The 12,832-nt window shown below is 41.6% G+C and overlaps 1 protein-coding gene across 12 annotated transcripts in view; it reads right to left on the bottom strand.

Moving 5' to 3' along the window:
- Positions 1 to 12,832, bottom strand: part of ATF7IP (activating transcription factor 7 interacting protein) — a 168,919-nt gene that overhangs the window by 74,987 nt on the left and 81,100 nt on the right. The window lies entirely within an intron of this gene.

Here is a 12,832-nt window from a genome sequence, read left to right as displayed (position 1 = left end):
CTGCAGTTTTAATTGCACTGTTAAACAAGAGACTACCAATTGACATTTATTAAATATTTTGGATGTTTCTCTACATTTTCATATATATCTTGTATTCTGTGTTGTAATTGAAATCAAAGTGTATATTTTGATTACAAATATTTGCACTGTAAAAAACAGAAGAAATAATATTTTTCAATTCACCTCACACAAGTACTGTAGTGCAATCTCTTTCTCCTGAAACTGCAATTTACAAATGTAGATTTTTTTTTGTTACATACCTGCACTCAAAAACAAAACAATGTAAAACTTCAGAGGCTACAAGTCCACTGAGTCCTACTTCTTGTTCAGCCAATCGCCAAGACAAACAAGTTTGTTACATTTACAGGAGATAATGCTGCCCTCTTCTTATTTACAGTGTCACCAGAAAGTGCGAACAGGCATTTGCATAGCACTTTTGTAGCCAGCATTGCACGGTATTCACGTGCCAGATATGCTAAACATTTGTATCACCATTCATGCTTCGGCCACCATTCCAGAGGACATGCTTCCATGCTGATGACACTTTTAAAAAAAAAAAAAAAGTGTTAATTACATTTGCGACTAAAATCCTTGGGGGAGAATTGTATGTCCCCTGCTCTATTTTACCCACATTCTGCCATATATTCCATGTTATAGCAGTCTCGGATGATGACCCAGCACATGTTGTTAATTTTAAGAATACTTTCACTGCAGATTTCACAAAACGCAAAGAAGGTACCAATGTGAGATTTCTAAAGATAGCTACAGCAGTCGGCCCAAGATTTAAGAATCTGAAGTGCCTTCCAAAATCTGAGAGGGATGAGGTAGGGAGCATGCTTTCAGAAGTCTTAGAAGAGCAACACTCTGATGCAGAAACTACAGAACCTGAACCACCAAAAAAAAAAAAAAAAAAAAAAAAAAAAATCAACCTTCTGCTGGTGGCTTCTGACTCAAATAATGAAAATGAACATGCATCGGTCCACACTGCTTTGGATGGTTTTCGAGCAGAGCCTGTCATCAACATGGACGCGTGTCCCCTGGAATGGTAGTTGAAGTATGCGCATCTGGCCCGTAAATATCTTGCGACACCGGCTACAACAGTGCCATGAGAACACCTGTTCTCACTTTCAGGTGACACTGGAAACAAGAAGCAGGCAGCATTATCTCCTGCAAATGTAAATAAACTTGTCTGTCTTAGTGATTGGCTGAACAAGAAGTAGGACTGAGTGGACTTGGAAGCTCTACACTTTACATTGTTTTATTTTTTTAATGCAGTATTTTTGTACATAATTCTCTATTTGTAAATTCAACTTTCATGATAAAGAGATTGCATTACAATAATTGTATTGGGTGAATTGAAAAATATTTCTTTTGTCTTTTTACAATGCAAATACTTGTAATCAAAAATAAATATAAAGTGAGCACTGTACACTTTGTATTCTGTGTTGTAATTGAAATAAATATATTTGAAAATGTAGAAAACATCCAAAAATATTTAAATAAATGGTATTCTATTATTGATTAATCATGATTAATTTTTTTAATTGCTTGACAGGCCTAGTACCTATGTTAATATTTAGCTGCAGGTGCTCAACCCTTTGGAAAATCTGGCGTCTTATTTAGGTGCCTAAATAAGGCATTAGGATTCTAACTTTAGGCTCAAGTTTGGAAAATTCTGGGGTGTACTTGAGGTGTACATGAATTCTAGTATTCATCTGGTATTCCTCAATGGTTGCTCAACATTTACAAGGTCTCTAAATGAAAAGCCAAATTTTCTGTGTGATTGTTTTACCCGCTTAGGTGTTCCACCAGATGTTTGTCCCACCAGATGTTTGTCCCATACTTCATCCAGTGATATGAAATGGTGCTAGTTTCCATGGATGTTGTTCTGCCCAGAACTATGCAACAGATGTACCATGTTATGTTACCATGCTGATTGCCGAGGAGGATTACCCTAATTGAGTTGTCTCATTTGATCAGAATTACTTCCCCTCCCAGTCCTGCACCAAGGTAAGTGGTTTATATCAGACAAGACTCTCCTTACTACTCACATTTCACATATAAAGAGTAGCTGTGCTCCCAAATTGGTCCATACTGGGAAACTAAGTAAGAGACAAGGTGAATCCCAAAGCCCATCAAACTGAAATCTATTGTGAGGGCTATTCCATCTGGATGTGAGAGCTATATGTTCTTCATGAAAATTCTGGTTTTACCCACCAGGTTAGTAAGTGTAGAATTGGCTGAGGCAGATTAGAGGCAGATGTTCCAGATTTTCAGGAAATGGTACTCCTTGTTGGAGAAATAGCATTAACCCCTTTGCATGGAGGCCAAGAAGGGGTAACTCCTCTTGTAATGAGCATTTGTTGGAGGACTTGATCTTGAAGATCTCCAAGAAGGGAAGGCATTTGTTACAGCCATCTTAGGCGGTGAATGGACTGGGTCAGTGACACTTGTTTAACTAGACTGACTACTAGGCACAGTGTGTTGAAGAAGCAGCTTAAAAATCCCTGCATTCTTCTCATTATGCTGGTCGAGTGAAATAAAACACACACTCAAAAACTTCTGGAAGGAGTTCTATATGGGCACTCGTTGTGGAAGTTCAGTGCCTGTGTTCTTTTCCCAAAAGAATCTTCCTCTTGTTGTCCTTTTAGAGCAGTAGTAGTTGCAGAAGATTAAACAAATTAACTCCCCCCTTGTAGGGAAAACTGTGAATAATACCCAGACACTCAGGAGGGGCAGGTGAAATGTTGGTTGAGCATGGTGAAGATAGAAGCAAAAAGGCTGTGTTTTGAGGATTCTACATGGCTTCTTACTGCTTTTTTCCTATGCCCACAATTACTGAGAAGTCCCTAAGAAAATGTGGTCAAGCAGGAGGATTAGGTTAGGCCATGACAGAGATCCAATGCATATGGAGCAAGGAAGCTGCCATTCAGGGCTTCTAACTTGTTCAGGAGTGCAACATTGATTTTAATTTTGTAGTGTATTTTTTAGAATTATTTAAAATAAAACTGCAGGTTACTAAATTGTCCAACAATGGCTATTAGCATCCAACAATGGCTATTAGCCAGGATGGGCAGGGATGGTGTCCTTAGCTTCTGTTTGCCAGAAGCTGGGAATGGGAGACAGGGGATGGATCACTTGAGAATTACCTGTTCTCTTCATTCCCTCTGGGGCACCTGGCATCGGCCACTTTCAGAAGACAAGATACTGGACTAAATTGGACTTTGGTCTGACCCAGTATGGCCGTTCTTATGTTATGATTGAATATATTAACATTATATTAGCATTCAGTGCAGTTCTTACTGGTAAACTGGAGGGCCTTGCCACAGAATTTAGATCAATATGCACTACACTACCTGGGGGATTGTTCAAAATAACTGCCTGAATAGGAATCTCCATATTTGATGTAAAAAGTCAACAGATATATTTTACAAATATTATGGCCAGAGAGATGAGAGAAAGCTCAGGCACAAGAATAGAACATGCATCTCTAAAGAAATGTTTAATGTGCCAATCACTATATCTAGGCCCTATAATACGAATCCAGCATTACTGCAGTCTGATTAGTGCAATACTCTGTGCCCCTCCTTAGAACATATTAAATTTCTGAAATTTTTTGAATGCTAATTATGAAGGAAATGTCGCTGGATGATTTAGAAGCCTTCTTTAGTGAAGGAAGGCTTGAGTAAAAACACAGCTTGGATTGTTCTCTAAACATGGCAAACACTCCAACTCAGCTTGATCTCCAAGAATAGGGAGTTCCATAACTAGGGACCCACCAATGAGAATGCCCATTTATTCTGCACTAGGAACTGTAAATTGTATTGTCCTTAGTGATAAATGTGCTCTTGGAGGATAGCATAAATTAGCTAGCTCCTAATACCCTGCATGGTTTAAAGATCAGGATCTTTAAAGTGATCCAGACGGGGAACCAGTGGCCCATTGGTGTGATATGCTCTCATTTGACTTGCTAGTCCTAGGTGATAGACTTCCAACACACACAACCTGTGTGTCACTTTCTTCCTTAGAGAGCACTGTACAAGTCTGCCCTAGGCATGACCATGGCTAGGACTGTATCGGAGAGGAAGGGTTGCAACCTATTTCTGGCCACTACCACTATTTGGGTGTCTAGGAGCAAGCAGTGTGTCCAGTAAGACTTGAAGAAGATATCATCCTGACAAATGGAGGGGCAGACGCTCTCAGTAAAGTGCTTTCAGGGTTTCTGCCGATTAGTTCCACTTTCCTATTAGTATCACCTCCATTTCATTTGGGTAGAGTTTGAACCCATTTTTGTTCTTCCAGCAATGTATTTCCTGGCTGAAGCAACTGGAAGATAGCATCAGTTTCTCCTGATTAGAAGGACATAGAGCTTGTTATCATCTGCCCACTGATTGCACTGGAGCCCATAGCACTTGATCTCACCTATGATCTGAAAATGTTAATTTCAGGAGGCAGAGAGGAAAGAAATAATTTTTGTACCTACTTTACAGCTACAGCCTCCTTTCAGATTTACTGATGAAGAGTGCTGTGAGAGTTAGGTAGTATTACTGTTCGTGTGAAACAGTTCCAGATGCATCTATAAGCACCTTCTCTTTCTTTTTACATTTTCTAAAAAAAATTTAAGTCTAACCCCTCCTGCAGCAGTTATGGCTCATCATACTAGTTAGATGACTTCCACAGCACACTCATGTTACTAAGCAACTGAAAAATGTTAACTAAAAAACTGTCAAGAACAATAATACAACTGTCACCAGTGGGTGTTCAAGTTCCACCTTATCCAACGCATGCAAAGAAATGCAACCAAAAATGAACAAAAAGTTTTAAAAATTCAGTATACAGGAAAGGGGGGGGGAGGAGTGTTTTCTTCTTTGGATAGTCCACCATTATGATCAATGGGCTTTGTCTATCAATACCTAGTATCCACACAGTAGGGGAAAGAACTAGGATCTGTGGCTTCAGAGAGTAACACTCAAAAATGTACCAATGCAAGTACCCATGTCTGTACCCTAGCCATGTGTACAATTGTGAACAAAGGGTCAGGATGCTACCTGGCAAATCTATTTGGCAGAGGTATTCTCCTGCCCCAACCAAAAGTTTAACACCATCTTAGTTTAAAGGATTTTGACCCCTAGGGGACAAGAGAATCCCTCAGCATTTATCAGCTTTTAATACAAAGTCAAATCAATTTTGTTAAGTCAGATCTAAAGGTCTTTTGCCACTATTTGGGCCTTACTAGAGCACAAAGAAGGATTCAAAATAGTCTAGCATCTTGAGTTAGTGGAATTAGAATTTTACAGTCCTAAAAGGAACACCACCCTTTTTCTTTGGGTGTGTGGAATAAAGGGCAGAGGGAAGAGAGACCAATTGACTTCTCAAGATGGAATTGGGCACTCACTTTACTAAAGACAGCAGTTTTGAAGAACAATGTATTGTTATAAAATCCTAGGTATGGGTATTACAGAAAAGGGCCACAGAGTGGTTACTTACCTGCACAGTAACTTGAATTCTTCAAGGTGTTTGTCCCAATGGGTGCTCCACATTAGGATGTGCGTGAACCCATGCACTCTTGACCAGAGATATTCGTTAGCAGCATCTGTGTGTCCATACTTTCCCCCTATACATCCTCGTGCTCTGGCATGAAGGTATATAGGGAGAAGCAGACCTGTCGCCACTCCAGTTCCTTCTCAACCACAATGCCCTGAAGTACAACTCTGTAGCAGAAGGGAAGGAAGGCAGACAATCTCAAAGAAGAAATCAAGTTACTGTACAGGCAGTCATACTTGTTTATAAGGAGCAATTCAGAAGGAGATATGGTTTGATGGACACATCAGGCCTGGAAATACTTTCACTTTTGCAGGTATGATTTCCTTGTGGCAAGTTTGCTACTACTCAGGAGTACGGTCTTGATCTCAGAAGAACAGCACATTTCAATGCCCGAGAATAATTGAGGAGCCAGGCCTTGAGGTGTAGAGAAAAGAGGTTGGGGTGGGTCATGGTGGCCAATTCCTCTGTCATGAGATCCACCATGAGCAGAAGGTGAAGAGGGGCCTACAGCGAGCGGTGAAGCAGATCCAGGAACCATACCTGCCTTGGCCATCATGGTTCTATCAAGCTAGTTATTACCCTCCCTTGCTTTAGCTTGTTTGGGGTCTTGAGAATCAATGGTGTACACCTGCTTACCAACAAGAGGGTACAAGGGTCAAGGGATGAGGAGGGCATCCCACATCTAGTTGTGGATGTAACCTCCTCTTTAGCAGACGCAATGACATTTTGTATTGGATGGTATTACAAATAGATCCACCTCGAAGAGGCCCCAGGATGGACAAATGCTCCGAAATATCAAGTTGCTGAGTTCCCAATCATGGCCTTGCTCAGGGTGTCTGCTATAGTGTTTACTAGGCAGGTAGACCTGATAGGTCTGTGTGATAGGATATGCACCAGTTCCTTAGTCATATTGACTCTGTCCACAAAGACTGGGATCTTGCTCCCCCTTGCAGATTCATGTAGCAAACTGCTGGACAACAGAGTGGCATCACTCTGATAGAGTGGCTCCTGGTGTTAAGTAGCAAGTGATGGCAAGCATAGAGAATTGCCCTGAGTTTGAGATTACTGATGTGGAGAGGGATACTTCCTGGAGATTCCATTTGCCCTGTGCTGTGAAGTCCTGAAGATGGACATCCTATTCCAGTTGTGAGGTATAGTGATGACCCTTGACGGGGCTGGACATGAAAAGGGGATTCACACAGTCTCTGATGATCCTTCCACCACTGGAGGGAGCTGAGAACTATTGGTGGTAACGTGCCTACTTGGAAAGACTGTGCTTGCTGGGCCAATCTTGAACCAGGCCTGAAGGAACTGAAAGTGTTGTCTTGCATGGAGTGTCACAAACGTGTGGCCTAATAGCTGCAGGCAAGATTGTGCTGTGGATTGTGGTATCAGCTGAAGTCAGGAGATGAGGCTGACCACAGTGGACCTTTGTAAAGGCTCTTGGGGTGGTTGAAAAGCCAAAGCGGGAGGACACTGTATAGGTAATGATCCTTGCCCAATGACAAACTGTAGGCAATGAATGTACATCCTGGAGGTCAGGGGCAATGAACTAGTCCCCAGAATTATTATTGTTAGAATTACGACCCTGAAGAGCTGCAAAATGATAAATATGTTCAGAGTCCTGCAGTCAAGGATTGGTCTCCATCCACCTTTTTTCTTGTGAACAGACAATTACCTGGAATAGAACCCTCTCTCAATGAACCTGGGGAGAACTGGCTCAATCACTCCAAGAAGTAGGAGAGATTGACCTTCCTGCCTTAGGAGACCCTCATGAGAAGTGCCCCTGAAGAGGGACGGGAATGGAGGATGGGAAGGAGGCATGGGTTGAACTGGATGGAATATTCCACTGAAATCCACCTGTAGGAGACCTCTCTCTGATGTGATGAGCTCCTAGAAAAATAGAAAATAGCGGTGGAGGGAGGGTGGTTTTGTGCAGTGAGAGATCTGGAGTAGGGAATGGATTGTGACCCTTGACCAACAAGTCAAAATGGCCACTTGGAAGAGGTCACTATTAAAGAGGGCCCTTTTTTCTGCATTCTGGACCTCTTTCTACAGGGAACTGCAGGTCTGGTACTGTACTAGTTGAGAGCACTGAGTTGTTTAGATCCTGAGGGATTGCAGAGTAGCCATAGAATCTTTTAGAGTGGAAAGAGCCACTGCTGCTGCTACTGAAGAGTTTAGGCATTTCAAAGAGAAGGTTCCTCCACACTATTCTGCACTACCCTGGGAAAGCTGTAAGCTTGCAGCCAGGAGCCTGGATGCATGACAGCATTAGTAGCCATTGAACCCAAGGCTGTGTAAGCAGCGCCAAGGGAAGCTTGTATGGAAGTTTTTGAAATCATCTGACCTTCTGAGATAAAGGACTTCAAACAGTTTTCTTTGGTGTTGGGGCAAATTATCAATAAAACTTGAAAATTTACCATCTATTGTGAAATCAGATTTTGACATCAAGGCCTGAGAGTTCACAATCCTAAGCTGGAGAGCAGCTGATGAGTAGCTGTTACAGACTAAAATGGTCCAGAAAACTTGTCTGTTCTCACAGCGACAGCATCCACTACCAAGAAATTGGAGGTGAGACAGGAGAAAAAAGTACTCCAGACTCTTGGCTGGTACATAATATTTTTGGTCGACCCACTTTCAAGTGGATGAGATGGTCACAGATGTTTGCCAGACAGTGTGGGCTGGTGACTATACTGCTCATTAATGGGTAAGGTGACCTTGCCCAGGGAACAGAATGCAGTATTGTCTCTTCTGGATTTCCTCCAAGGGGATCTGAAGTGACTATTCTTTTCACCAGGCCTGGAAAGGCCCTGATATCAACTGCTTATAAGATGGCGGTTATGCCCTACCACCTTGTCAGCGGAAGGACAACTTGTTCTCCAGTAGTGTCTCCTCCTCTACCATTAGCTCCTTCTCCTTTAGGGGTTTTCCTCCAGGGGGGATATGGGGGTGGGGGGTGTCCTGCTGTACCAGTGGTTGTTGGTCTGGATGGGGCCTTTTGCAGAAGGTCACCGTGTAATTTAACTTGTCACCATAAGGAGCCCAGGGGTTCCAGAAAGCCTACTGTAGTGTTGCATAGTGAGAAACAGCAGGAGCCCAAAGGTGTTCCTTCTGAGGCTGACATGAATTGCTGGTTCCTGGGGGTCTTCTCTTTGGGAAATACATCCAGAGAGGAAAATTGAAATGGAAAAGAAATAGAGCCCTGCATAGAAATTGCTGAATCAAAAGAGGTATCTACCTGTGTCCAGAGGAGCCCCTGGCATTGGTGCTCAGAGCCAGAACAGTACAAGAGATTGAGGGGCTAGCAATCATGTTGGTTCTGGTGGCCAAGTCTTTGTAGTGGGGTACATTTGCAATGATGGAAAATCTGGGATCCCTCTTGAGTACCCCTTTAGAGAGAAGATCCAGGTTCTTCAGCAACTAGAAAATCCTCCTGGGAGAGGAACCTGGTTGGTACCAGACAGCCTGGATAGTGCTCCACCAGGACCTCAAATGGTACTAGAGACAGTGCAGAGGATGGTACCAGAGCATATGTTGAAGGCTTCTGAGAACAGTCTGTGCTCCTAGAAGAGTCCTGTGTGGAGATATCTGATGGTGCTGTTTGGAGTGGTTTGCTAGAAGACTTCTCAGTGTGGTATGTACCAGAAGACTTTTTGATGGGTGCCAGCATCTAGGTACCGGGGCCCACAGAAGCCTCAGCAGTACCCATATCTGGATGTGAGGTCTCCTTGGCCTCAGAGATGACTTTCCCCTTCTTTTGAATTCTCTTTATGGGGAATGGATTTTCTTCCTCTCTGAATGCTTCATTTCCAAACCTCCCCCATGGTCTCTGCTTACTGAGGCCGATGTCACTGGAACAGTCTGAATGGTAGAGGCCAATGTATGGGGGGGAAGGGGATCCTGCAGGTCTCAACAAATGCTCCATCAAATGGCGCTTCAATCTATCTTCTTTCAGCTTCCAAACGCTGCTCTTAAACCCAGAGCAGACCATGCACTTTGATGGGGCATAAAGACTCTTAGAGGCAGCTGAAATGTCCATCACTAAGGGGGAAAGGCCTATGGAAGGTCTGACAGGGTTTGAAAAACAGGGTCTTTGGCGTAACCCAAGCAGGGACTCCACAGAGAAAGGCGAAGGCTGAAAAATGACCTGGCCAGAAAAAAATTGCGTGTTTGGGGGGGGAGTAGAGGTGCGGAGACACCACCACAAAAACACAAATTAAATAGAATACTGAGAAAAAATAAAGAAAACTATAGGGATAAGGCAGTAGCTGTAAGGTGAACAGTGGACACCACAACATTCCTTCTCAAGTCAAACGTGCTTGAGAAGGTATTGGAGTGGCGTGGCAGGTCTGCCCCTCCCTACAAACCCTCATTATCAGAGCATGAGGGTGTATTGTATGCAGACATGGACCCACTGACACTCCTAACTAAAATCTCTGATCAACAGTGCACAGGCAGGCATGTATCCTGAGATGAAACACCCATAAAGACTATACTTTAACTCAATTTACAAAGTGAAGCAAGGGACACTAAACATAGGAATTTATGGGAGAATTCTAAGTACTGATCCAAGGAATTCAGCAAAAACGGATCAAGCAGGGAGAGGGATGGCGGGAGAGAACAAAGGGAAGATTTTAGGATCAGGAAGAGGAAAAGGAGAAAGTGGGGCAAGGTCCTACACCTCACACTTTCCCACCATCACATGGAAAAACCTAGCAACCCAGATGTGGGACCCACAGGACACCCAACCTGTGATTTCAAATGGCTTCAGGGCAAAGGCTGTAAAGGCCATGAACGTTTTCTAAGAAGTCCTGAGAAAATTCCAGGTACGGAAGAATGAAGTAGGAGGCTCCAATATTTCTTCTATGTTCCATAAAGAAACTTGGATGACTACTAGTTTGCAAGACTTCATGATTTTAAGCTGAGAAGGGATTGTGATCATCTAGTCTGATCTTCTGCATAATTATCACCCAGTAATTCCCACATAAAGCCAATAGTTAATTCCTGAACTACACCAGACCTCTTAGAAAAACATACAGTCTTGATTTAAAGATTTCAAGTGATGAAGAATCCATCACATCCTTTGATAAGTTGTTTCCATGGTTAATTACCCGTAGACTTTAAAATGTCCATCTTGTTTTCAGTTTGAATTTCTTTAGCTTCAACTTCATCACTGGTTCTTTCTACATTTTTGTCTGCTACATTAAGGGTCTTCTACTATCAGATATCTTCTCATATAGGCATTTCTAGACTATGAACAAGTTATCACTTAACCTTCTCTTGAATAAACTAAATAGATTTGTGGTCCTTAAGTCTTTCACTGTAAGGCATATTTTTCAGTCCTCGAATCACTCATATGGCTCTTCTTTGAACCCTCTCCAATTTTTCAACAACCTTTTTGAAGAGGAGACACCAGAACTGGACACAGTATTCCAACAGTGATTCACCAGTGCCATATGCAGAGGTTATGTATAATCGCCTTACTTCTATTTGTATACTCTTTGTACATCCAAGGAGAGAATCATAGCCTGTTTTGAAAAACAGGTTTGAAAATTTGTGTTATTGAAACTTTAGATACAATGAACTAAAATGTAAATAAGTTTTTTTTAATGCCACTACCAGTATTGGTACTTGAATTTAACAAAACTATTATAGGCATATATTGAAAACTATGGCCCTGATCCTGCAAACAATTAAGCAGGTACATAATTTTACACTTGCATGAAGAGTTTCATTGACTACAAGGGATTAACTTTTGCTAAAAGCATGTATAAAAGTATTTGCAGGATCTAGAAGCCTAAAGGAACAGGGAATGGACAGAGTCATTGACATCTAAAGAGAGGGGCATGCCTAGCTAAAGAGTGGAGTCAATGGTTACTGGAAGCAGAAAAAGAGGAAAGTGGGTAGAGCTATAAACTGCTAGGGAGACATGGTTTGCTAGAATCTAGGAGCTTCTAGAAGGTGGACAGAGCTTCTGATAAACACTGTGAAAACCATAGCCTGAAAATTGTGTTAATTCACTAAGTGGTTGTTTTCTTTCAAACTTTAGTGTATGTGAAAGCTGCTGATCAATACTGCAAATGGGTAATTAGTGTTTACTAATTAACTAACATCAGTATATGAATTTATGTAGAAGGAAGTGGTAGCAAACAGACTACTAAGTGGACCAAAGTAACAAAAAATAGGTAATTTGTCAAAAAATGAAATGTAAACCTTTTAAAGAATTGCTATTCAGAAAAACAGAAAGCATTCATTCTCATCTCAAACTGTAGAGAAAATATATTTCTTCAGATTTTTAAGACCAAATGAACAGAATTCTTCCCATAGAAGTCAAAGAGCAAAATACTGAGTTTGATGATCCTGCAAGTCATACATGTTCTGTGTCAGTATCATCATTGGAACAGCCACCAATGATAGTTTAAATCCTTGTTCCTGTGATTTCAGCGGCGCTTCAACTCCAGCTTCTTCCAAGAGCAGCCTCTGTTCATCTTCAACACCCATGACATACTCTGATTGTGCCATAATAATCAGATGAAAGGTGAAGTCTTAACGTGGTAAGTGAATTGCAGCATTCTTTTACAACATCACTACCTTCAATACAGTGTAAAATAAGCAATAAAGAAGTGGTTGAAGCACTTCATTCTGAATATACTACTCAGACATATTTAAACTCATGGGTTGAATACTGTGTATATGGCAAGTAAGTAGAGAGGAAAAATTAAAGAAACACTGACCCTGATGCAAGATTGCTGGTCAAGCATGAGAAATGACCCAATGATGGCTACAGCACCCTTTCAGCAAATGGAGTGTTTTTACTTTGTACTACTGGTTTTTTATCTGGAAAAAGACAAAAAAAGAAAAAAGCTGCAAATGTTGTGTCCAAATAGATGAAGATGCCACCCAAGAATACAGAGAAAATACCACCATCTACATGGTGGTCTTTGGCATTTGCACAGAAAACAGAAAAAAAAATGGAAAAGATTAGATATCCTCCTAAACTTCTGATTAATGGGTGTTCAGCACATCATTTAAACTTCATTGAAACAGAAGTCATACTTAAAACAGTTTTAAATCACATTGCGGAAGCTAAAATCTTCTGTGATCATAATCAGCTGCTTGAATGACTGACTGAATAAAGCAACAGAGGGTCCTGTGGCACCTTTGAGACTAACAGAAGTACTGGGAGCATAAGCTTTCGTGGGTAAGAACCTCACTTCTTCAGATGCAAGTTCTTGCATCTTCTTGTATCTGAAGAAGTGAGGTTCTTACCCACGAAAGCTTATGC

Source organism: Trachemys scripta, chromosome 1 (assembly GCF_013100865.1).
Source record: "Trachemys scripta elegans isolate TJP31775 chromosome 1, CAS_Tse_1.0, whole genome shotgun sequence".
Taxonomy (NCBI): Eukaryota; Metazoa; Chordata; order Testudines; family Emydidae; genus Trachemys; species Trachemys scripta.
This window is presented reverse-complemented; position numbering and strand designations above follow the sequence as displayed.